Raw genomic sequence first — 27,498 nt, 5'->3', positions numbered from 1 at the left:
TGGAAGAGGATGGCCAGATAAGGCAGCTATGGCTGGGAGGTCAGCTTTCTGGGCCATGGCTTTTATGTTTCTAATGGAGCTTGAGAATAGTCACCGCATCCTAACAGAATTGATCAAGCTGGTTGAGGGTGGAGCTCAGCAGAAGTGTTTTCCTAGACTGCAAGGAGCCCTGATTTTGGTCTTTAGCACTTGGGGGCTGCGGTGGGTATGGGTGATCAGACTATAAAATAAGGTCAATAACTCTCATTAATCCCTCAAAGAAGTAAGGCTATGGGGGAGACCACTGCTGCCAAAGTTAGAGAAATGTGTGGTTCTAGGAGTCACAGCTCACCACTGTAGGTCATCATCACCAAAGCCTCTGCAGGAGCCACAAGTAGGAAAGGCTGGCTATGGCTGAAGAATCCTATTGATGTGATCTGGACCCTGTGCCTAGATTTGTGGACATGCATGCTTGTGCTTTCTCTCTTGCTGCCACTAGGACATACAATGAAAGACCACATCTTTGGCAACATGTACTCAATCCTAGTTTGAACTGTGATTAGTCACTGGTTGGATGTTAGTTGTTTCTGTAGGTGTCTGTGTTGTAGCTTTGATGTAAAAATAGGGGGGATGTTTGGACTGTCCACTTGGTGTCAAGACTGTCTAGGACTTGCACAAATGCTCAGGGATTAATGCACTAGGTTTCATACTGAAGATGAAGAAGCCAATTTTGATCAATAGGCTAGATTTCATTTGAAGGCTGAGAAATAGGTTTAGTGGTTGAACAAGGTACCATGGTCACCCAGCTCATAAGTGATGTTCTTTACATCTTTGACTCTAAGACTTCGTGTTTGGTGTAGGATTGATGGAAATGAGGTAGGTGATGGACGAAACCAATCAATCTACACCATAATTTCTTTTAATGATAGTAGGAAATACTTTTTATATAGAATGACTATATTAGTTATTTATATTATATTCCAAACTACAGTAAGATTTAGCTGATTAAAACAACAGGTGTACATTTTTTTTCCTGTGGCTTAGTGTGTGCCTAAATTCAAGGTCTTCATGAAGCTACAGGGGAAATCACAGGTGAGAGCTATGGCTTCTTAAATGGAAACTTCTCATTCTTTGGAAAGTTAGTTCTGCCAAATGGTGTTTTTCTGGGGCACACAGGTAAAAGGATGTCTTGCTAAAGCAAACACATGAAAGACTATTTTTCTGAAGCAAACACAGGTGAAAGGATGTTTGTATATAGCAGATATGTGAAAGGATGCTTGAAGAAGGAGTATAAATATGACCCCCACAGACAATGGGAGATGAGCACTGAGCCTTTGTTTGGTTTGCTCTGCCTTGCTACTTTTCATTAAAGACATGCATGTATTGGTTCAACTTACATAAAGCTGTTGAGTTCAACTTGTGATAACTCTGCCATTGAGAGAAATTCACCTAAGAACTGCTCTTGGCATTTCTGTGACGGCTTGCTGCTACTATGGCCTTGCCTCAGGCTGGTTGCAAGCCTGGTGGTTTCTTCAGGATTGAACTATAACTGCCTGGTGTCTGCTTGCTGAAAGGCTAGCCTGTAGGTGTTGGTTTGTGCCTGGGGTCTGCCTGCCTAGAGGACTGGTCTGCAGCTGCTGAGTCATATTTGGTGTTTGCTACAGGACATAACACACACAAGAAGATGGAGCTTGCCCCAAAGAGCTGTTGCTCAACAGGTCCACTTCCCCCATATCCTAATAACTTTTCTATTCCATTACCTCTGCTGGGTGGTGGGCTAGAGAAGAAGTTAAACCCTTATTAAAAGTAGGTTGCAAAACACTGTATGCCTATAGGCCTCTTGTGAAATTGCAATGTGATAAAACACCAGGACCAAAAATGCAAGTTTGCAAGGGAAGAGTTTGTTTCACTTTATAGCTTCTAAGTCCATCATTCAGAGAAGTCAGGGCAGGAACTCAAGACAGGTACCTGGAAGCAATAACTGATGCAGAGGCCATGGAAGAGTGCTGTTTACTGGATTTCTCCTCCTGGCTTGCTAAATCTGCTTTCTTACAGCACCCAAGATTACCTATCCAGGGGTGGTATCACCCACAATGCTTCTCCTATATCATCAGTCAAGAAAATATATCACAGGCTTGTCTACAGGGCAATCTTGTGGGAATGTTTTCTCAAGTGAGATTCCCTCCTCTAAAAGGATTTTAGATTTCTCAAATTGACACAAAACTGGTAGGTATTAATGCATCATTGGTGGTGGCAGCCCACACATGTGGTTGTTAGCAGGCTCTACACTCTAGTGCTTGGGCTTTTATACATTCAGCTGGCTCCTCTATGGTGGGCAACCCAATGCAGAGGGACAGATGGTGCCAACATGAGAGGCACATTCTTTTCACATGCCACTTCTGCCATATGCTGTATAAGGACTCATTCGGCCCAGCTTCCACTCAAGAGGAGGGGCTGTCAAAGAGACGAGAGCACTGGAGGGTAAGGTAGAGATAGCTGCTTTTGAGGCTTCCTGCATAAAGACTGTAGAAAAAATTTGTGCTAAGGAGTTTTTGTGACTTATGAAGAAGTCATGTATATTTTTTATAAGTCTGAAATTGCTTCTGGATGATAGTTTTTACATGCTGCAGTCAGGGTGGTAAATTTTATGGTCAATCCACTGGTGGATACAAGGACTTCTGTAAACGTGTCACTCTCCAGATTTGTTACTGTCATGTGCGTTTCTCTAAAGAAGAAAAAACAATTCTGGAAAATAATAAGTGAGACAACCCCAGGATAGAACTTGGTGACATCGAGGCTAATCAAACTCTCAAAAGCAAGATGATTGGGCAAGCAAACAAAAACTCTGGATTTGAAGTGACTGCATATCAAGAAGATTGCATTGTTCAAAAAAGTCTTAATACTCCATTTCAATCCCAAAATGGAACCCCTGTTCCTTTATGGACCTTTGCAAGTTAAATTACTCTCACCAAACAGCCATATCAATCCTATAAAATTGGAAACAGAAATGTGTCTATAAATGCTTCCTAAATGAGTGCCAATTAACATACTCAAACATTTTCCCAATAGACTGAAAAGCAGGTACCACATTGACCAAGGATGCCTGGGGCTTTGACTAAAAGAAATAGGCAACCATCCAGAGAACTATGACTCTGAAAATGAGGTTTTCCTCAAATAGCAGAAATATTTAAATTGGGATTATAAGACCATAATCTTAAAAAGAAGGACAACTGGAAAACAGTCAGTAAAAGTCTAAGTTTCTGAGAAAGAGTGGTAGCCAAGGCGTAACTGCAGTATTACAACTGGTTTGGCAAAAATAATTATAGAGAACACAAACTACATGCTCTCTGGAAGTGGAGAGCATTATCTACCAGTGTTGGGTAATTCCATTTGAACTCTTTCTAAAGATCAAATGGCCTTTGAAATTAGCTTATTAACTGGGAGGATTCCATAAGGCTTTTTTCATACATCCTTCACTTTGGTTAAGTCATTTGCTAACCTCTTTTCTTCTCCATAATTTCAATGCCTATCTTTGCTTAATCCTTCAACCCTCAGTAGTCCCCTTATTCGTCCTTTAGTCTGAGTTGGAAGTCATATAATCACTCAGTCCTTCCCAGGGTTCACTGTGGTCCTATTGCTCATTCCCACTGGTCACCATGGCTTTCAGCTCCTGACTTCTCATCTGTATTTGTCTTTTCTGATGACTCCATACTTAAAAGCCATTTTTAATTCTTATGGATGAAAGACATAAATGTCAGATGCAGCATTCCATGCTTTGACAGAATCCAAGGCATACCTTCCCCAAATGTAACGTATTTATCATAGCGTACAGTGTCCCTTGTATCAATCCAGGAAGCTATAAATGCAGTCCTGAGACACAAGCTAATCTTTTCCCACCTAAGGTCACTCTTTGCTTTTCCCAAGATTCAGTCTGAAGCTGCTTGTTTTCATGCTAAGTTCTGTAATGTTGCCTGGAATGATTTCTCTCCCAAGTCATTTTTCTCTTTTGAAGCATTTTGTAAAATTATATGTTTTAAAAGACATTTACCCATTGTGATGGTTTGTATATGCTCACCCCAGGGAGTGGCACTATTAGAAGGCATGGCCCTGTTAGAGTAAGTGTGTCACTGTGGGTGTGGCTTTGAAGACCCTCAATCTAGATGCTTGGAAGCCAGTATTCTGCTAGCAGCCTTCAGATGAAGATGTAGAACTCTCAGCTTCTCATGCACTATGACTGTCTGGATGCCACCATGTTCTTGCCTTGATGATAATGGACTGAACCTCTGAACCTGTAAGCCAGCCTCAATTAGAGGTTATCCTTATAAGAGTTGCCTTGGTCATGGTGTCTGTTCACAGCAGTAAAACCCTAACAAAGACACCCATATAATCTAAGATGTAAAATTCATTGGCACAAAGTTGACCATACTGTTCTTCAATAATTGCTCTGCTGTCTGAAGAATCTGTACTGTATCTCCTCCTATTCTTCTAGTCTGTTCCATCTGTCTTCTTCCATTGTTCATCCAGGATTGGTATTCTTTCCTCTTTTCTTGATCATTTCTATGAAGTTTTACTATATCGTTTAAATCAAGTTTTAATTCAAACCATTTCTGTCATTTTATTTTTCTCTCCTAAAATGTGATTCGGTCAGCAAATGGGGAGTCTACAGGACTGGGTGAGGTCAGCTCACATGAGTCTGGGAGAACAGTGGAGGTGGGAGGCAGGGCCTGATAAGGGGCACATTCAGTGACTCAGAAAGTGGGTGGATGCAGAACTGGAGTGGAAAATAGCAGTGTCTACACACCCTTCCGCAGTCAGCTCAGGGATATTTCCTGGGAATGTATTGTTAAAGGACTACTTCCCTGTCTGTTGAGGAACTGCCAGTTTGTGTTCTATAGATGCACACTAAACCCACAGGAACTTCAGGAGAGTTGGACTATATATAGAGTGTACATTTCCCTTAAATCAGAAAGAAAAGAACACAGGATTGAAGAATCCAGACAGGAAAGAGATGCGTTTTCTGTGCTCTGTTTATGTAAGCCATAATTACCTCCGGGATACTGAAGTTGTGGCATTTCCTACCTCTCATTTTTCTCACAAGTGTTATCAATTGTTTAAGTAAGAATACATATTTTATTACTGTTCATGATGCAGTTTGGTCTATGAGAACGTGTGTTAAACAACACAGGAAAATAACAAGAATTTCAAGAATAAAAATAAAATTGAAAAATAAGATAAATCAAATATAAAATAATAAAAATTCAAAGGCAAGCAGAAAACAAACAATGTCAGCAAAAAACAAAGACTGACTTCCACTGTAGAGGATCCAAACTGCCCTTTGCCCTCAGCAAGAGCCAGACAAGGGCACTTAACCTGTGGTGTCAACAGCTGTGACAGTTGTGACAAGTTCACCATTCTATACAGTGGGCCTATGCAGTCTGGACTGTTCACAGGTTTTCTAAAGAGCTGGTGGTGAGGAACATTCAACCTTCAGGGGTCCCTGAGTAAGTGAAAGAGACAAAGGTAAAATTTTCCTAGTATGATTCTGTAAGAATTTTGGATTCCTTAGGCTAGCAGTGCGGCTATGAAAGCTGTCCACCTGGTCTTGTTTTCTGGTCTAGACTTGCTGTATTCAGTCTCTGACTACTTTGTGGCTTCTTCTTTCTTCTACCCTTCTCCATCCTTCTTTTTTTTTTGTTTTTTTTTGTTTGTTTTGTTTTTTGTTTTTTTTCGAGACAGGGTTTCTCTGTGTAGCCCTGGCTGTCCTGGAACTCACTCTGTAGACCAGGCTAGCCTTGAACTCTCGAACTCAGAAATCCGCCTGCCTCTGCCTCCCAAGTGCTGGGATTAAAGGCGTGCGCCACCACCGCCCGGCCTTCTCCATCCTTCTTTCACTCTTACAAACCCCTAACACTAGATAGGAGAGAAAAAAAAGGATAGAAAAGAAAGGGGGCGACATATTTATTAGGCTACTTCCTGCTGATTAGGGACATTGAGTTCCTTGGGGAGTTTGATCTTCACTACCAGGATATCTAATTTCTTCTTGTTGTTGCTTCTTTGTGCACCACTACTTAACAAACCTATTTAATAAACTACAACCACCAACAACCAACCAACAACCCATCATGCCTCTCAGGGCCCTAGTATTTATATACCCTCTGAAAAGTTCCCAGAATTCCAAATGACCAATTGCTGAAACTATCTGCTGCTGACAAAATTACACCCCTGCTAGAGCAGTAGGCAAATCATTGTCAGCTGCTGTGGACAATCTAAAGCAGTCCCATATCCCACATCTGGGATTAAAATGAAAACGTATTCCCATAATATTCTCTCTCTCTGTCTCTCTGTTTCTCTCTCTCTCTCTCTCTCTCTCTCTCTCTCTCTCTCTCTCTCTCTCTGTCTCTCTCTCGCTCTCTCTCTCTCTGTCTCTCTCCCTCTCTCTGTCCCTCTGTCTCTCTGTCTCTGTCTCTGTCTCTCTCTCTCTCTCTCTCTCTCTGTGTGTATCTGTGTGTCTGTGTGTTTTAAAGAAACCAAAATTCTCACTATGAGTTGCCTTTCAAGAATAATTGTTTCACAGTTTAGATGAGGGAGCTTGGTCTTTCATTATGTAAAACATCTTCACAGAGGTAGACAGTGCTGAAAGGTACCTATAAAGAAATGCTACACATTCAGATTTCATATGCATCAAAACCACGTTAAACCAGGCCTGGGAGAGGGTGCAGGAGATGTAGCTTAGCTAATAGAATGCTTTTTCCATCATGCATGAAGCCCTGGGTTGGATTCCCCAGCACCACAAGAGAGCAGGCATGAGGTGCACATCTGTAATGCTAGCACAAGAGTGGAGGCAGGAAGGCCAAAAATTTAAGATCCTTCCTAGACACACAGTAAGTTCAATCCAACCTGGCTGTTTTAAATCCTACCTCAAAACAAAATCTGATCTTGAACATTCATCAAGGTCTATTGTTCTCGCTTCAGGTCCTTAAACCACTCTGTGAGACTCATGGTCTCACATTCCACATACTAGATTCAAAATGTGACATCAAGGGTTCACAGAGCTGCTGCAACTCATATGTATCCTACTCCAGAACACTGCTTCAAGTGTACACTCTAGACAGGGGGATTCAAAAACCAATGTGGTAGAATGTTCTGTGATGGTCCCCACAAATTACTCTGTGTTATCAGGTGTTCAGAAGTAAAGCTTTTGGCTGTTATATTTTGCTTTAGTTGAGTCTGCTCACAGTTCTCTATACGTTAACATACTTGAGGAGTCTTTACACTATTGTTTTCAAACACCATGGTCCACAGACCCCATCAGAGTCTTGACTTACAGTTGCCCCAGAGTCTCAGGTCTGCAGCATCCCTGATAACAAACATTTCCATCTAGAAATAGCATAGTACAAAGATCCAAGCTGTAGAGACATTCACAGAGAGGGGAAGCCATGGATGGTGTTAATAGTATCCTTTGGCCTCTGCTTTTTTTTTTTTTCCAAGAAGGAGCCTGGGTGGAGCCTGAGATGAGCTAATAAGGGCCATCCATAACAATTAAAGGGCGTTGGCAGGAGGAAGGCTTCCTTAGTTCCAGCCTTAGGCAGGAGGCTCCCAGCCAGCTCAGGGATGTACTAGGCTAGTAACTATCTTCCTTCAGGGAAGGGGTCTCAGTCTATTTTCTCTTGTCCCTTTGGGAAGATCCTATGGGCTGGGCCAGGAGGAGGAAGGGCAGGGGTGGGATACCCTGGTGTTGTTTCACATGCTCATACTGCTGCATTCCTCAGGAGATGAAGCAAACACAGGCTATGACTTAAAATAGAACTTTATCCCAAGTCTTGTCTTTACCTTCTGGCTTTTCCAAAAGTTTAATTAAATATCATTACAGGGGAATTAGGTAGGAGAGGTGATCTGCACTCAATGCACAGAGATGTCGTTCTTGACGTTATTTCCTAAATGCTGTGCTCATATGTTTTTACTATATTACATAGTAGGAATAATATAAAAGACCATCTATTATGGAAAATATAGAACAAAAGTGAAAATGTACTCTCAGGTAGCTGTCGCTGATGGAAAGTGACCTATGCCTTCAGTGTCTCTCAGCCCCTGAGGGTAATTTTGACGCAAACTTCATACCGTATTTAGTCCTCCAGCCTCTATTCTGATTGGTAAGAACATTCTCCCTTCATTCCGAGGTTACAGTTGACAGCTGTACTGTGTACTGATTTCGATTGTGCTAATTAACAATGTGTTAGATGTTGACCTCTGAGTCCCTCATCAACCAGGGACATTTCTGGCTTCTGCCGCTTCTGCAGTCAGCCCACCCCTGCCACAGCTGGGGGTTCTCTTAGCAGGCATTTATACCTGTCCCTGGGAGTTCCCACCAGGTGTTTATTTGGTGTACGTGTCTTGTCTGTGAGACTCCTTTGTGCTGGTGTGATTGACATTGTATTCTCAGTAATTCATTGGTGAATTATAAACTCTCTTATGCTATTCATATAATACAGATTGCTTTTGTTTGGGCTGTTGTTATCAGATCTGCTATTGGTCATCTTGTCCTTATGTTTTACAACATGAACCTTCTTTTCTGAAACATCTTAAAAGATGGCCTATACATTCTAGACTTTAGAAACACCCCTTGCAGTTTTCCAAAGCATGAGTACCAGTTATCCTAGGTCCTTACAAATACTGAGCACAGGTAGGGTTGCAGATCTCAAATCTCTCCAAGGACCAATGTGACACCACCAATAGGGAATACCACACCACATAGATTTATTTCATGTGCTAAATGTTGAGTGAAGTATTGTAGAGTTATTGTGTGAAAATGGCATAAAACTCCATCCAAGGTGTATGGACAGATGTGTAGGAAGCATGAGTGAGTTCTGTCTTTTGACTTGAGTCCCATCCCTAGGACGTCACATAATCTGTGTATGAATAATCCAGGAGAATCTACAACATCATGATTCTGAGTGTATTAGGTGAGAAATACTTAATTTGTGTATGCTATCTTTCCTTTTTTTAAAAGGCTAGTTTTAAAGGTTTATCTCATTTATAACAATTGTGGGTACATGTATGTGTCTCATTGTGGGTACGTGCACCTGAGTGTAGGGTAGGCTTGGAGTCTAGAAAAGGGCATCAGATCCCTTAGAGATGCTGGATGTGGATGCTGAGAACAGAACTCAGGTCCTCTGTACTCTTGACTGCTGAGCCATCTCACCAGAAAAGGTTTATTTTCTATAGTGACAGATTATTTCTTTGCCCGAGCCCTTACTAGGCCTCCACTGGGACCTGTAAGGACTTGAATAAACACTGTTTCTAACAGCTTAGCCATGTTCCCCAATTCCACCCTCCCTCCTTGAGAGCACACAGACTGTCAAGATGATGTCCTGCTTGAGGCAGTCTTACCTGAGTGTAGAGCTCTATTTGCAGTTTCTGTTACCAGGGAAGCCAGAATCCTAGCCCTAGTGAGAGTCTGCTGGTAGGTACTGTAGGTTTAGTCACAGCTGCTGACTGACTCTTAGCTACTTCTTACTTCCCCGACTCCCTGGCAGCCTGTTCTCCCTTCTCCTCCTACATCTCCCCTCATTTCTCTCTTGTAAGCAGATTTCTCCTTTGCACAAATTGAATATGAGCTTATTTCCACTCACTCTTTCTGGTTGCAGTAGACCTGATCCACCTCACTCTGCCATCCAGCGATGGGGGATGTCTTTGCATGTGCTCACTGGTCACATTTCTTTTCTGTTTACTTTACATTGCCTATTTAATTTTTTGTTTATTAGGTTGGACTATCTTCTTGAGTGTTTTTGTGTGTATAAATGTTTTTCCCTGTATTAAGAACATATTGTCCACAGAGAGCCAGATGCATTAGTTAGGACCACACAGTTGAAGAATTAGAGAACAGAAATTAAACATAAGACAGTTGCAAAAAATGTCCTTAGAGAATTTGGAAAGGGTGGGATTATGCATGGGGCCTCCCCGGAGGAAGCCTAATCTCTGAGAAGAACAAGAATAGCGGCAAATATAATAAAAACAGAAATTCCATAGAGTGTGTGTGTGTGTGTGTCTGAGGAATAGGTCACTTGCCAGTGTGTGCTAGGCTCTGGGTTCCATGCCAAATACTATAAAGGGGAAGAAAAGACAGCAATGTAGAAGAAAGGATGGAGTCTTTAAGATTATTGAAAGGTTTCTATAAAGGTATACATCTATGGTTGTCAATAAAGAGTTCAAACCGGAATATGTGAAATTGCGGATGGAATAGCTGTTGTGCACAGCATTGAAAGGCTTACCTCAAAGCAGGATGTAAAACAACCCTAGTTTATTTGGTGAGTTTTAAATGCTTAGGAAACTCTCCGTGAGTCTCTAAAACAGCCTTTTGCTGTACAAATTGAGAATGGTTCCTTCTGTGACTTTATTATGTTATCCCTCTGATGAGGGCCATTCCTATGCATCCACTGTGAATCTGAAGCTGCCAGCACTGTTGAGGCTTCTGGAGGACTTGCTTTGCTGGGTGGGGAACATCCTGCCTGGGGGAACTTGCCTTTCCTGAAGGAAAAGTGAGGTGTCCCAAGCGGAAGGAAAAGACATTCAGAACTAGGGAAGTTGTCCACTCCCAGGAATGATGGGGGAGGGATGGCTAGGGAGTAGCCTGGAAAGGTTCAGAAGGGGACAGTTCCAAGCTACCAGGTCATCATGGTCACTGCTATTCTGGGCAATGCAAGCTTCCACTTGGCCTACCCTCAGTCTCATGCAGATCTGCAGTCATATCCATGAGCCATCATGGAATAATTTATCTTAGGAGGAGGTGAGAGTTGGTGTGCTGGGCCAGAGTGCTGCAGAAGGAGTCTCAGCCACATAGGTTCATGCTTGGCTTAGAAAAGGAGCTCTGTGAAAATGTGACCCTGTTCATCTCCCCAGGTTGGGTAATAGTTGGAAATGACCCAGGTGCCTTCTGCATGCAGGATCTTCTTAGCTAGGGATGCTTCACTCCTGGAATATATATAGCACCCAGTTCCAAAAGCTCACTGTGGCCATACTTCCTGCTCCCTCAGTCCAGTGGTCATCTCTCAAGTCAAGAGGCAAGGTCTGTCTAGGGCTGCCTAGAGTAAGTTGCTGGCCTGTTAAAAGCACTGGATGTTGTGAACTTCATGTTGACAGAGGTTAAGCAATTATGCCTAGAGCTCACAAGACACTTAAACTTTCATGAAATAGATTTTAGAAATATCCACTTACATAATTCACTAAGCCATCTTATGGCCTACTGGGCCAGGTAAATTTCACTTTCTGCTGTTTGTGCTGTATTTACAGACTTTACTCTACCTTCTATTCTTCTAGTCAGAGGAATATGTAAGGAAATTACGTTCAAATTTTTGCTTTCCTGGATTACTCTAATCATTGCTTACTTAGCTGTTCCCTATTTTCGTACAAACCCTTATGGGATGCTCCCAAGGACCAGTAGCAGTGCTGCTCTCTGGATGCTCAGGACACAGATGTCTGAAGGCAAGGCCATCTTGTGAGAAGGATGCTACCCAATAGGGTATCACATTAGGTTCCAGCCGATTTATCAATTCCAATTATGTTTGGAATGTTGAATGCCTTGTCCCCTGAGTGACAGATCTTTCATCTTCACATGGCAGAAGGCACAGTGAAGAGAGGCAAAGATGGAACCAATTTTACTCATGGGAGCACAGATTTGACGTTTGAGTCACCTCTTAAAGGTCCCATCTCTTATTACTCAGACAAAGATGACTAAAGTTCAACATGAGTTTGAGAGACAAGCAGCACTAAAACCATAGCAGACACCTCAGCTATTTGTAAAGATGTTTAATTTGATGCTGCAAACTTTGGGTGGAAACTTAATTTTCACGTGTGGACACAAACAAAGAAACAGATCCAGATGAGTTTGTGGGCTTAGCATGTAGCAAATGTTTGGAATGAGAATGTAGAAAAAGTTTGGAAAGGAACATTTTTCATAATTGAGGAGACAGCAGGAATTAAGTTTGTTTTCAGTGGAGAATTTAGCTCCATCAAATGTTCAGACTTTGACAGGAACAATGTATGCATGTATTAGTTTTATAACCAAAAATAAACTTAGCTTAGACATTTCCATTTTGTGAAAATTAGAAGCAGAATTAAAATTAGTGTTTTAAGAAATGTGTGTTACAAACCAAATAAGAAAATTGCATACCAGGTCTGTATACAGAGTTATATGCATCCACTGCAAGTTATGTGCAGACCAATGCACACTTTCCTACGATGAGCCACCTCACTCCAGTTGAGGTGATTCTTCAGTTGTCATATAGAAGTTGTGAATTGGGATGGAACTAGAAACAGGCCATATTCAAGTTACCAGGGTCACTGGTCTCAAAGGACTTGGCTGTGTCATAGCTATTGACAGATGAAATGCATATATTTGGTGATCTGATGGCTGAAAGAAAAAAGATCATACATATTGTGGATTACATTTTTCAATTAGCATATAAAACAATAGGTCTGGAACTGTTAGACCCAAATCCGCACAAAATCAAACTGTAGCCTTTGGGGCAAAGCTTTTCATATCTGAAGACAAAAGCTCTGGTCCATTTAAACAGCTTGCCTCTCTACTCTCTTCATATGTGTCCAGCAAGCCTTGTTTTTTGTGTCCTGTCCATCTTCTATTATTAAAGAAAAATTCCTTCCCCAAATCACCATCAATGGAATGCAAACTATGGCCATTTCTGCCCTATAAGCTTTGTGGGTCTGGCTGGTCTACAGCTGCCTACATCCAGTTGTGAGATTCTTTTTCTGAATTGAATGGACTCTGAGAGGCAGAATCCAGGCAATTTGCATTTCTAGTGGGAACAGTTTGTTTAGTTTCATTGTCACCTCACAGACTTGGTCCTCAGAGAAAGACCCTGCATCTCATTTGAAGATGCTGAGACTTAACAGGGCTGCCTATGCTTGCAACTTCTGGAGTGCCATGAGATAAGATCCAAGAGGGACTCACTCCCCACTGGATGCCCTGAGAAAATAAAGAAGACCTGGCTGCACTGAGGCCATCAGGCTTTGTGGGTGGCAACTTCCAGCTTGTTCTGGGATTTTGCTCAGGAGATACCATGTGTGCACCCCTCCCCCACATTTACGTAAGTATATACACATTTAAACACAGACACTTCCCTCCTTATTGTTGGTCTAATTCATTATTTTTATTTCTAGTGCTGGGAATTCTTTCTAGTATTCCATGAATGCTCAATAAATATTTCTGAAAGAATAAATAATGACACAATGGAATGGCTTCCCCAACTTTCCCAGAGAGTAACAAAACAACAGCTGTATCCTCATTGTGTGACTGTGGTACTCTGTATTTTCCAAAAAGCAAGAATGTTAGTGCTATAACTTTGTGTGTGCACACCTTTGTATGAAATGCTTTTTAGCTTTATGAAAAATTAGATAATAGACACTAATGAATATGCCACATTGGACAGAAAAAAAACCATAAAGTCTCAACTCTACATAGAGAACTATAGGCAGCTGAGAAAATCTGGGAGCAGAAATGATTTTCTCCAAGGGAGAGCACACCAATCGGCTCTTCAGTGCCAAGGAGTCATCCCTGAAAACATCATATGGACTGTGCAGGTTATATTTAGGAATATATGTGTATATACAAATATATATATGCATGTGATAGTAATTGATGAAAAAGAGGCCATGAATTTGAAGAAGAACAGGAAGGGGTATATGAGAAGATTTGGAGGGAGGAAAGGGAAGGGGAAAATACTGTAAACAAATTAGAACTTCAAAAATTAGCAAAATGACATCATTTATCTGTGACAATGTAGATGAATTTAGAGAACATGATGCTAAATGAAACAAGCCAGACATGGAAAGACAGATTGTGCATCTCATTTGTATGGAATCAAAACAGTCAAACTCAGAGTTAGTGGGAACCAGGGATGGGGAGGAGGATGGGGAGATGGGTTTCAAAGGGTTTGACATGTCAGTTAAGCAAGAATTTCCAAGATCTGTCATACAGCACAGTTATTATAATTAATCATAGTGTATTTGTATTTACTGCTTTTGCAAGATTGTTACAAAAATACTCAAAAAAGCAATCTAATAGAAGAATATGTTCTTTTTTTTATGATGGTATCAAAATTCAGTATATGATCACTTGGTTCCATGATGTTGGACAGAACATCTTGGGGTTGGGACCATGAAGAGAGAGACTTTTCTCATCTTAGGTAGACAGAAAGCTAAGAAAGACACTCAGAAGGGAAGCAAGGGAGGTGCATGATTAGGCTCCAAGGATCTGTCTTCAGGGACGCACTTCCTCCATTAAGTTGCCTCTCCTTAAAAGTCCCCCAAATCTCCTAAGACATTCTCACCAGATAGGGGACAAGCACCTAACATGCGAACTGGTATGGAACATCTCATATATAAACAGTAATAGAATTATGTATTTCAAAATAGCTGAGAAAAATTTCAAATACATGAGAAATATGACTTCCAGTGGAGATCAGTTAGGGTACTAAAAGGGGATGCAGGACCATTGGTACTCAAAGCAGACTTCTACTATTTGCAGAGGACCAAGCCTTAATGTGATTCCCTCACCTGAACTTGTTGGTTCAGAGAGAGAAAGACTAGTTTTTAATGATAGCATTGCTTTTGTACATATGTAATCAGAATAAATTGGCAGTTTCTGTTTTCTCCTGAAACTGGTTAGAGGGATTTAGAAACGTAGACTGATAATAAGTGGTCAAAGAGGTGAGTGATCTTAGTGCCCAGATGCCAAGAGAACTTTTAGCATGGGACGTGGCAGCCACTGCTCCGAATCCCAGGAACTTCTCCTTGGCATCCCATCACCCTTTTCTCCCTGGAAAGGCATTTGCAATTCTGGACAGGCACTTGGGTGTGATAAGCAGGGTTTGCTCTTTGCTTCTCTTCTAAAGAAGGAATGTATTCCCTGGCCAGACGCCATGACTTACTTGATCTGTGTATTACATTGAACTTCACGGGGAACAAATCAAACTTTTATGAAAGTGTCTATAGAACAGGAATGCTGAAAGCCTCGCTTATGTTTCACAGGTGCCAAACATTAGCTTGAATTCTTGCCAGCCATGAAGTGCCGGTTGAAATGGTGTGATAGTCAGCTTTCTGTGACTGTGACAAAATACATTAAATGATCAGCTTGAAAGAAGTAAGGTTCATTTCAGTTCCCAGGAGATCTCAGCCCTGGATTGGATGGTCCCATATCTCCGGGGTTGTGTGGAGGCAGTATAGCAAGGCTAGGCTTCCTCCAGTTCAATGGTTTTCAACCTGTGGGTCATGATCCCTTTTGGGTAGGTCACATATCAGATATCCTGCATATCAAATATTATGATTTATAACATTACCAAAATTATAGTTGTAAAGTAGCAACAAAAATACTTTTATGGTTGAGGGCCAACACACCATGTAGAACTGTATTAAGGGGTCATAGCATTAAGAAGGTTGAGAATCCTTGGGTTAGCTGAATCAGTGCACTGCAGGTTCAGTAAGGTACCCCATCTCAAAGAGCAAGGTGGTTAGTGAATAAATGACTGGGGACAAGTCTTTATCACATGGGTCTTTTGGGGGTTGTGGTGACAGTCATTCAAACTGTAACCAACAAATAGAGCTTTTATATCCTCAGTTACTGTGTGAAAACCACCAGAGAGTTGCACCTGCTTGGTGAAATTTTACATCTTTCTTTTCATGGCTTAACTGTGTTGGATGGTTAGATCTTGATGTTCATGTAGTCTGGTTAATATCATATAAGTCACCTAAAAAGAAGTCTTAAGTATATCACTTTAAAGGAGGATTTGCTATGTTCCATTTTCTCTGGGTTCACTCTGAAGCACTCTGTATTGTCCCAGACTTCGGACCTCAAATTCACTGAGGGAGGACATTCGGGAAATACCAACATACAAGGCAGCAGAATTGCCTGCTGAATTGAAGCCAATTTACTGCTTTGCGAGGCTGTTACCCAATTTGATGCTTAGCACCCTTTGAACTGCATCAAAGGGGCTGATATCAGACTTGTTCTTCTCTCTTCTACAAAACCTATCACCTCCAGCATCTTGCATATTCTTTCTCTAAAGATACTTTCCTCAGTGTTCCTACCCTCTAATACTATAGTAGAAAAGTACTGTCTAGAACTCAGTACCCTCTTTGGACCCTTGGCAGGGGAATAGCCCCTGTGAGGAAATTCCTCCCTCCTGATGCTCAGGGGAAAGGAGAGCCCCACAGCCAGTGAGTTCGCTGAGCATTGCAGGGCCCAGACCAGGACAGAGAAGACAATGACTGAGAACAGGAAGTAGGCTGTGCAGAGCTGGGAAAAGTGCTCCCATGGGACAGATGAGGGGCAGAAAAGGAAAAGGGATGACTTCCTTGACCTTTAACCCAAACTAACACAGACACCAGCACAATCTGCGCGATAGAAAAGTGGCAATCATATTTTTCTAGGTCCAAAGGATGATGTTATCATCTTTGTATCAATCTTCCCTGCTACTTTCTGTGTGTGTGTGTTGTACATATGTGTGAGCTTCTGTGTTTATGTATGTGCAAATACATTTGTGTATAGATGCATGTCCATGTGAAGAACAGACGTGGATGTTGGCTGTCTTCTTCATTTACTCTTCACTTTATATTTTGAGCTAGAGTCTCTCACTAGCCTTGAAGCTCACTGATTCAGCTTGCCTGGCTGGCTGGTGAACCCCAGGGATTTTCCTGTCTCTGTCTCCTCAGTGCAGGGTTAGCAGGAATGTGTCACCACACCTAGATTTTTACATGGATACTGTGGGTCTGAACTCAGGTCCTCATGCTCATTTAGCAAGCATGCAATGGAATGGATCATTGCCCCATCCCTTTCCTGATACGTCTTAGCTGTTCTGAATAAACAGGTGCTGGCTTTCAGAATAAGTTATGGGCTAAAACTTTGAGTGACAAGAACATCTGAGGATTCTTTGTAGAGCTAAAACATGTGGGCTGTAGTGTTTCTGCTAGATGCAGGGATTGATCATGGCATGGTGGAATCTTTCTGGAAACTTCTGTGTAAGTTTCTTACCTTTGATTCAGCTGACACAGCATGGAGAATGCTATTCCTGACAGGGATCTTAAAAGTTCCAGACTGGATGACCCAGTTTGGGGGAATTCGAGGGTGGGGAGGGGGGAGTGGTTGGATGGATGAGGCCACATCCTCATAGAAGTAGCAGGAAGGGGGGACAGGATAAGGGGTTTCTGTGGGGGGGGATGGGCAAAGGGAAAACATCTGAAATGTAAATAAATAAAATATCCAATAAAAAAAGTTCCAGTTCTCAGAAGGACCCATCTTCCGATATGCTTTAAAATCTTTACTGACAAATCATTTTAAATTCCAAAACTACCTACACAGATGACAAAGGACTTGGAGGAGATATGATGACGACTTTCAAGCACATCTACAGATTCCTTGAAAGAGATTGAACTTGATTTTCCTTTCCTGATGGTGGGCTGGACTGAGTGACTGACTGGACACAAATGGGTCCTATATGGAGGTGCCATTTCTAAAGCTAGATTGGAAAAAGATGCTGCTTTCTGACTTACTCTGTCCCTTGTATAGGCTGATGTCCCCAGAAAGGAAAGAAAAAATGCTTCGCCTATGCTAAATATTCCACAAAGCTGCTTGACTGATTAGGACTTCCGGGTTGTGGTAAGTAGGAATGTTGCAGGTCTATAGCCAAATTATTTTGGTCTATATCTCCAATGTGTTTAAAAAATGCCACGATTTATGACTTTATCTTGTCCTATAACTACAAAAACTTCATGAATCCATCTTCACATGAGAATGTGGCATTTAAGGACAACCTGAATCTGTTCTTTGGCTATGATTGCTGCCATTTGGCTCCAGAACAAACTCTTATTCGTTTGAGCTGAGAGCTGTGTTTTGTATTGACACAATCTTGGACCGTTCCCAGGAGGGGAAGCCTGATGCCTTGTTGGAAGACTGTCTAGCATTCTTCTGGAGAAGTCCACACAGCCCACAGGTAAGCACTCTTTTGGCGTCAACTTTAGACCAGTTCCAGAAGCCCAGCAACCAGCATCCTTGTCTGTCTCCACGAGAGTCCTCAAGCCAGTGACCAGCTAAGTCACGCTCAACTATTTTACCCTCAGAAACGGAGTGTGATAGTAAATGACTGTCTGTTTGATGTGCTAAGTTTCAGGGCAGTGTTCTCTTCCAAATTAGACAGCTAATACATAGTGCACAATACAGATACCCCAGCCTGAGGCCGTGATACCTCGAAGTTGTTAGATGGGTGACTATGGTCCAGGTCTAGAAACACAACTTTTCTACCTTCTGTTCTCGTGTTTTCAGAATGTTCCATACAGAATGAGCATGCTGCCTCTGAAAATCTGAACTGCAAAATACTCTGTTTAAAATGCTTTGAGCATGGATATGGTGACGCAATTTGAAAAGTTCACACCTTCAAGTGTCAAAGGCTCCATTAAAATATAGTTATATTGTGTTGCATAAAACTACCTTCAGCCTATGTGTATAAATACATAGGGAAAAGAAATGAAGTTTGTGTTTAGACAAGAGTTCCACCCTCAGTATAGTTCGTTACATATGTGTGAGCATTTCACAATATGAAAAAAATATCTCAATTCACAGAAATTTGGATAAAGGGTACTCAAGTTCTGTAGTACTCTCTGATTCACTTCAGGCTGATGCTTATCCCACAGCATGTCTTCACTTAATAGAGCCTGGATCCAGGGAGTCACAGTGGCATCGTGGATGTGGTGGACACTCCCATGCCTATGACATCATCCTTACTGCTGAGACTAGGAGTGAGAAAAGTGCAAAGTGAGATCAGGCCCTGAGTTAAAGAAGTTTGCCAGCCAGGATCATAGTTCTTTTCTTCTTGTCAGTGATTGCTGTGTGTCCTCAAGCCCTCCCCCCCCCGTTGTTTTGCTCTGATACAGGCAGCTGGAGAAGAGCAGAGACAGGCATATATGATAACCTCAGGCATTTGAGGTTGATAACATCCCAGGATGTTCTTCTATTAGGCTTCTAGAGGTCTCCTGTGAATTACTCTAGTGGGTACTAGAGATGCTTAAAATCCCAAAATCTGAGTGGACCATTTGAATCCACTTGAACCCTTGGTATATAAAAGAAGCAATCAGCTGGACTGTGAAAAACTTAGCTTAAACTCTACTCTGAAGTGAGAGTCATTGTTCTGTATGAAATAGCCATTTGCAGCTGAGCCTGAAATAGGAAGAACAGTGCCATTGTCCGTCTCCCTGAAGGATGCACATTTGATATCGACTTTCCTCTAGTGGGTAGGCCTTGCATCTAATTAGAAAGTGCTAAGTTACCCTTGTAATGGTCATGCCCCTGTTTTGCCTATGGGTATATCTTACTGACAGGCCAGCAGAACACACAGAGTCCACAGCTGTTTCACAAGGACTATCATGGCAATGTCTTGGGTCCTAGGAGAGAACCTAATGCAGATGTTTTACTAAAGCTGATGTGCTGTCCAAATGCCATATTTATGCTTTTATTTATGGCTTAGAGATACTCTCAGACTTGAACAGAGATGTTTCTTTTTGCAGTGGGTTGTGATAAGTGTAGAGGGTGGTAACTTGCTAAGGTGATAATAAATGACTTGAGTGCTCATAAGCCAGTTATCTGTGTTGTTCTCCCTAAGGCTCAGGGCACTTAGGGGAAGAGGGCTTGGGAAGAATGTAAGAGTTGGAGGATGGGGAGGCATGCAGTGAGATGCTGTCTGATCAGGATACTGTTGTTATCCCCATGAACTCACAGCAGCAGCAGCAGCCATGGTTACCTATTCAACTCCTACAAAAGACAGGGCTAACTAATAATCCATCATACATGGGGGTTTCATGAAGGCTCCCTTTCTCTGTGGAGTTATTAGTCAGTTAATGGTTGGTAGGGAGTCATTCCTCAGTGGGGTAGCCTCCAGTAACTTGCCCTGCTTAAGTGAATAATCCTGAATTGTACAAGCAACCCCAATTAAACACAGTGATCACATGCATGCACATGTGTTCTCCCTCTCCCTCTCTTTCACACACACACACACACACACACACACACACACACACACACAGGACATGTGAGAAGGGCATTTGTTTGGGAGAAGAGGTTCGGAGAGAGTGAAAAGGGCTGAGAAATGATAGTGGCAAGATATAATCAAAGTACCTTATATATGTGTATATATGAAAATATGAAAGAATTAAAGCAAAGAAGATATGGTATCAAGTCTGACAGTTCTGCAGGCATATAATCCCAGTACTCAGGAGGCTGAGGCACGGGGAATCATAAGTTCAAGGTCAGCATAGATTCCACAGTGAAACCTTGTCTCAAACAAGCATATAAACAAACAAAAAATAGAGACACAATATGGACACATGATCTTCATCACCCATAATCCCCAAACCCCAAATCCCAGGGGCTAGTAAGCAGCATAGATCTCCCAAACACCCCTTTCCGAGGCAGAATGCCACATTCCCCTGAACTTCTCAGCAATTGCACTGCTTCTCCTCTTTCAGGCCCCTCCACCTCCCGATGCCACAGCAGACCTCTCCGCTGGTTTAGAAACCTTTGCACAAATTTGTCAAAGGTAAAGAATTTTGTCTGAGTCCTGGCAAGCCTTCGTGTTTTGATGCCTCATAGGATGATAGAAGTCAGGCTTCAGAGACAGAAGGCCTTGTTTATGGAGAAAGTTCTAAAGAGAGGTGGAGTTTAGATAGCGTTTCATGGGGCTATTCCAGGAGCCTAGGAATTTTTCCTCTTTTGTTGTTCTTGGTTGTGTGTCTGAGAGATGAGGGCTTAAAAATAAAGCCCCGACATCATCCCAGACACTAAATCTGGAGCTCCCAGCTGTGTTCTCTGCTATGCTGAAAGAATGAGGGATTTTTCTGTCTCAAGGTCACTTGTGGCTTCATTATTAAACTAGCAAGAAGGGTGGGATGGGGCCAAGGGAGCGAGCCCTTGAGCTTCAACAGCTGTGGCTTCCATTGTACAAGATTTAAAGGTTTTCCGAAGGCCAGAATACTTTAGTTTGATTGCACCCCATTACCCTCTGGATGTGATGTGCTGATGTGTGCCTCTGAACACACACACGCCAAGCCACTGTGTGAATCTCCTTACTCATCCAACTCCTTGATCCCTCTGGGCTCACAGACCCAAGGCCAACTACCCTGTGTCTTCTTTCCTGGGGTGGTAACATCTTGCTGAGTATCCTCTCTTCATTCCAGTCATGTATTCTCACTTAGTCTGAATGCTTCAATGCTTCATGGGTCACTGCTTGCCACATACCACAGGTCCTCATCTCTCTACTCTATATGGATGACTCAAAAAGTCACCTTTCCCATTCAGGAGAAGCTTCTGGAGCTTCTCCTGGGCAGTAGTGCTAATGATCTTAGATCTCAAATTGGTTTCATTTCTTGAGGTTTGGGCTTCAAGAACCTATCTACCTGTTTATTCTGGGCTCTGAGCACCTTCATTTAGCTCTTCCTTTAGCCACCTCAGCTACTGTGTTACCTCGCAAAGCTGCACCATGGAAGACCCATGGTGCCTACCATTACCCTTGTCCAATCCATTAAGATCCCCTAAGTTCTGCTTCCTCCACTGCCTTTGGATACAGACAGACACAGGGACACAAACTATATCATCATTTGCCTTTCCTGTATCTCTCTGGAAGGATCAGTTAACCCAACCCATAGAGGCCAAAGAGTTCATGTCTCAGAGGGCAGAACTTGGCCAGCAAGAGAAAACAACAAGATGCACAAAAATGAACCTTTTTTCCTACTTGTTCTTCCTGTCCTAACTCCTGAGTCCAGACTTGCTCTACTCACCCACAGAACAGCTGCTGCGTTTGTCTCTGCCTCCTTCACCTTCTCACACCCTCATGCTGCTCTGGAGCTCTGAGAACAGGCAGATTCCAGGCTACTGAGCAAGCAGTACTTAAGACAGAGACATAGTTACTGAACTTGCTGCATGCACTCCAGGTATAAGCCATGCCATAAACCCAGGGAAGAGGTCAATCTTCTTTCTACTCTTCACAACCATCAGTGCTCAACAATCTTCTGTCCTAACTCCTAAACATCCCAGAAGTTCCTAGTCTCCTTTGTATTTATGCATCCTTACTTTTCATATTTCCATTGACTTTATCAACTTGGACTATTGTCAGATAAAAGATATAGAATGTTACTCAGCTTTCAGTATATACACAAAAGATCCTTTCTGAGATACAAGATGAGCCTTGTGTCTCTAGAACATTCCATTGTCTTCAACCTTGTTCTGAAGGCTAGAATCTATGTACTCATAGGATGAAGGCCTTTAAGATGTACTCTTTCATTTGTGTCTCTGGGAGCCTGTTCTCCATCCCTCTTTCATATAGCTGCACCAGTTTCTGCTTTCAGCTCCCAGACAGCATATCAGCATGAGGGTACCGTCCATGAGCAAGAGCAGATGCTCTGAAACTCTAGCTATGTGGTAGAGGCTCTTATTTGCTAAGCATTGGGACAGCTGTCTTAGTGTGAGTCCCATGGCTATATGCTCTGACAAGGATTTAGGTGTGATGTACATTTGAAGGAGTATCCAGGAAACTCTAGGAAGTTAACGCAGAAGTGAGGCAGGAAGGGTCAGGTAGCCATGTGGAAACCAAGCATGCTATCTCTCTCTCTCTCTGGTGTGTGTGTGTGTGTGTTTGTGTGTGTGTTTGTGTGTGTGTATCTAAGTCACTAGAATGTCAGCCACCAGGCTACTGTGAAGTTAATCTGGAAGGCATGTGGAGTGGTGGGTGGGCTTCTAAGCATTAATGCTGCAATGGGGAAGAGCAGAAGAGAGCAGCTGAAACCTCAGGCATCCTCTACTCCAGGCTTATGGAAGGGACAGAAATACAATCTTCCATATTTGTGAGCGACTGGCTTCAGGACCTCATCAGATACCCAAATCCATGGGCAAACATTTAAATGCCCAGTCTATGGGAGTTATCTCACTCAAATAACACACCGAGGAGCTGTGAAGTGATGAAGAACACTACAAGATGTTGTTAAATGTCACTATCCATTCAGTATTCGAGGAGCTGCAAAATCAAGCTTTGTTTTTGGAATTTTTTTTTTTTTTGGTTTTTCGTGACAAGGTATCTCTGTGTAGTCCTGGCTGTCCTGGAACTCACTCTGTAGACCAAGCTGGCCTCGAACTCAGAAATCCGCCTGCCTCTGCCTCCCAAGTGCTGGGATTAAAGGCGTGCGCCACCACCGCCCGGCTTACTTTTGGAATTTTTTAAATGAATATTGATCCATAGCTGTTTGATTCAGGGATCCCCTGGATGTGACAGGCAGGCTAAGACAAGAGAAACAATGGATGTCAGAGAAGAAGTCGCTTGTGCAGAAGTTCACAGCAAGGAAGTGCTGGGGTTTCTGAGTTAAGAGCAGGAATCCAACCACATGCATGGTTGACTACAAGGAAACAGTGAGTACATCACTGGCAGTTGGAAAGTCACTGGCAGGTGTTGAGAGCCATTCCTCCTGTCTCTGAGGTCAGATTCTCCAGGAGATCTGGAGCCCTTGGATGATTTAGCTAAACAGAAGTTTGCATGCTAACAGGTTTTAGATGCTTTTGCTGATGTTACAGGGCCTTCTATTAGCTTCCAGTAAAGCACTCTAAATACCACTGGCATTGTCACAAAGAAGGCATTATCACAACCCTGGAACCTTCCCCTCAAAGAAGAGAGGCTTCAAGTCTAGTTAGAAAGTAGTTAACTACAGCAAACAGCCATATCACTACTGCACCAGTGGCAAGTCAGTGTTGGAGCATGCTGGCTCCATCCTTGAGTAAGAACAGTGATTTCTTTTCTTCCTCAGAAGCCTGTCTGCATAGCACCTTCTGGCAATACAAAAGCTAGCCAGCAGAAAAGAACTTTCTGAGTCGTCAGAAACTGATTTCTGTATGTGCTGGTAGTCTAATTTCCAGCTTGAGAAATTATGCAGAACATCTTCCAAATCTTCTTGGAGCCACCAACCAAATTCAGTTCAGTCTTAGAGGGAGTGCCAAGACAGGAAACCTAAGAAGAGAATAATTCCACCCACTGACAACACTTAGGGGTTATGAGCTAAGATGTTGGAGCTTGGGAGCTGGGGCAATCTGGGTCACCAAAGCCAGCAGGTTCTAGCTGTGGCTGCAGCTCTTGTGGGGAAGTCTGGCTGCTCCAGAATTTCTCCTCCCTTGGCTTCTGGCCTGTCAGGATGGACAGAGAAAGCCAACTAAGAAATGAGAGCAATCCTGTCTACATGGCTGAAAAATGCTAAGCTCACTGACCACAAGTAAACCAACACTTTATTTAGAAGGTACCATAGCATGACTCTAGCATTGTCTTCCAATCTAGCTTTCTGCTGAAGGACATAATGCCCTTGCTCCTGCAAAGACCTCTGGGTAGCGCTGTTTCTTTGGTTAGTTAAGACTCACTGGGTGCTGTATGACTTGAACTGATATAATGAAATTCATGATTTGCATGATCCCAGATGCCTGTACCATGTGAGTCGATTATAATACATGAACAGGGAAAAAAAGTAAATCCATCAAATGTAGAAGCAGCTGTCATCATAGTCTGAGGGTGAGCCAGATCCTACTATTCAGCAGAGTGAGAGAACTTGATTTCTAGGCTCAGTTGGACTTGCTGATTCAAATACTCAGTTAATTGACTTTGAGTATTAAACTAGTGAAGACTGAGAGGAGGATGAGGGTGGTTTTCATAAAACAGAATTGTCCCAACTCTCCTTATTGGGTGAGAATGGGGAAAGGGTTTTCAGTCATTTTTTTTTCTTTAGCAGTTCATCAAAACTCAATCATACACAAGAATCACACTGACACAAAATGTGCTATTTCCAAAGTGATACTGGATATATTATTTCAATCTAAGTTCCTAATGGCTCTTTTTGACACTCAGGGTATAGCCAGGGCAAATTGTGCTCTTGGTCTCACACAGTTGGGAGGAGTCAGGTCACACACTAGGATTCGGATCCTCTGGGAGTACCTTCATGGTGTCCTGGAGTTAGGTCCTTCCCCTGCTTGTCTTTGTACTCACAACAGGTCCTGCAATGGAGACTCAAGACACCCCAAAGGGCATAGTCAGGCAGATTTGGAATGCCTCAAGGGAAGGTGGTACATCATGATGCAGGACAAAGTTAGGAGTGACCTCAAATTTCCTTCAAATGATAGCCACCTTCATCCTCTATATACACCCAAGAGCTATTTGCATTGTATATCATAGAACTAGTACCAGTAAGAAAGGTGTACCAAAAGGCACCTGAAGGACATGGCTCAGATCTGTAGCACACCCTCCAAGATGATAAGAGAGGTCAGCATGGCCAGGGAAGGCATGGGAAAACAGAGGATTCCTAAGGTCCCTCACTAGTCTGCCATCTATAAGCTGATGGTTTGTGACACAGTAAGTTCAGGGGACAGTATGAAGTAAGACAGGGTCCCTGATGCTGAGAGCCGGCACATCTGTAAGTTGGCCTTATCTTTGTTTATTCTCAGCATATATCTGAGCCCATGAGTCTCTGAACTACTTCTCTAATTTTCCCTTTATCATCTGCAGGAGGAGATTGGTGGTGACATGGTAGCAGACCCCCTGATTTGTTCCTGTGTGATCTCCTGTGCCTCAAGGAATCAGCATGCAGGTAGGAAGCACTATCTATTTTGAATCTATCTGACTGATATTTTTGTTGTTGTTGTTTGTTTTCTCAACGGCCTGTATTCTCAAAGGCAAACACAACTGAACTCTGAGGGTTGTGGTAGGGGGCTGCCTTAGCCTGACCAGCAGAGTCACCTATGTCATCCTAAGCAAGGCCTCATGTTTCAACTCCATCTCTGGGAAATGCTAGGGGTCACCTCTGTGCCTTTATCTATTTGCCAGTGATCTCACAGGCAACGTGTCAGTTAGGGAGAATGCCTGAATCAAGTTTTCCAAGTAAGAAAGTGCAGGTTAAAGAAGAATACCATGTAGTTCATGCTAGGAAAATGATGTCATTCTACCTTAATTAAAAATGTATCTTTTTAAAGAAGAGAGAAGAATGTCACACACAGAATGTAGCTGAGTCCCTGAGTGCTAACACCAGACTCAATCCTCAGTTCCAGCCAACTCTTATGAGACTGACAGTGCTCTAACAGATCTTTTAGTTGCAAATTACCCCAGGTTCAGGAAGGGAAGTCACCAGTTCACCCCTGGATATACTTGGTTTCTAACACTCCTGCTGGACTCAAAGGGCAGGGTGGGATCAACTGAAAGAAAGAGCCCTTGACAGCCTGAGCCCAGTGTCCTGCAGTGGGTGGTTTCAGGAAATTCCAGGCCAACGGACCTAACTGGCTGCTATTTTTAAGGTCTATGAAACAAGCCCAGGGAGAAACAGTTCAGTCAAAGCAAAGCAATCATCTCAGAGAAGGAAGGTATGGATAATGTACACCAGCCTCTGTGCCTCTGGGTGGAGTCATGAGTATGGGCAGCTTATAGCTACAGTATCCCCTAGACAACCACACAACAGTTTATGGCCATACAAGTCTGGGTTGACCCTTAAAACAGCATCTTAACAGAGGAGTGCTATGTTTCCTGAGATTTATGAGAATAATGGTCCCTTTTGACTGGGCATGCTCCAAAATCTACACTCCAGTTTGTTGTACCAAAGCTCTGCAAGTCAGAGTTCCAAAATGAGGCAGCCCTTAAGGGCTCACTGACTTGTTAAATCCAGCAGGATTACTCCAATATCAAAGTCATGGTTCCCTGAACCAGCCCATATACCATCTGGCATCTCTACATGTCACCCCTGCTTCCTGCTGGCTCCTCCCTCAAAGGACACAGGAAGTTCAAGGGAAAAACAATGTCTACATCCCCTCTAATCCTAACACTGCTTCAGAGTCCAGTGCAGAGTCTCTGGTCACGTGGATACCAGTCTAAGGGACAATGCTGTACCTATAGGACTCACATTCTAGTAGTGTTGTTTATCCAGGTTCCCTCAGGGCATCAAAGCCCAGGCTGTGGCTATAGCTCAGTTAGTAGAGTACTTGCCTAGCATTCAGGAAACACTGGTTTGATCAGAACATGGCATGAACTGGACATATTGGTGTAGGTCTATTCTAATTCCAGCATTTGGGACATAAAGGTAGGAGGGTCAGGAGTTCAAGTTCATCTTTAGCCATGTAGAAAGTTCCTGGTCATTCCAAGCAGCATGAGACTCTGTCTTAAAGAAGTGGATTAATTTGGTTTTTAAAAAGAAAGAAAAGAAACATTAAAACTTACGCATTATAGAAATTGAACAGAGATGCTCAGGGCTCCTCTACTAGATTAAACCTCTATGAAACTTTGTCACAACACTGTCCTACCGTGTCTAAGTCCGGCTGTTGGAATTTATATGGGATCTGAGTGCAGATTGGACTGTGGGTTCTGGACTACTGGAGGTTCAGTGTTATTCTTTTGAAACAAAATGATACATTCATTCTCTCTCTCTCTCTCTCTCTCTCTCTCTCTCTCTCTCTCTCTCTCT

General features: G+C 42.6%; 1 protein-coding gene and 1 non-coding gene across 2 annotated transcripts in view; one reads left to right on the top strand and one right to left on the bottom strand.

Moving 5' to 3' along the window:
• Thbd (thrombomodulin) overlaps positions 1 to 27,498 on the bottom strand; it is a 322,322-nt gene that overhangs the window by 48,692 nt on the left and 246,132 nt on the right. The window lies entirely within an intron of this gene.
• Positions 12,063 to 12,387, top strand: LOC114612422. The gene has a single exon (XR_003710012.1). It is a non-coding gene; the product is annotated as a small nucleolar RNA U85 (small nucleolar RNA).

This window comes from Grammomys surdaster, unplaced genomic scaffold, assembly GCF_004785775.1.
Source record: "Grammomys surdaster isolate TR1022 unplaced genomic scaffold, NIH_TR_1.0 129, whole genome shotgun sequence".
In the NCBI taxonomy this organism is placed as follows: Eukaryota; Metazoa; Chordata; class Mammalia; order Rodentia; family Muridae; genus Grammomys; species Grammomys surdaster.
Note: the sequence above shows the minus strand (reverse complement) of the source record. Positions and strands in the feature narration are given on the sequence as shown.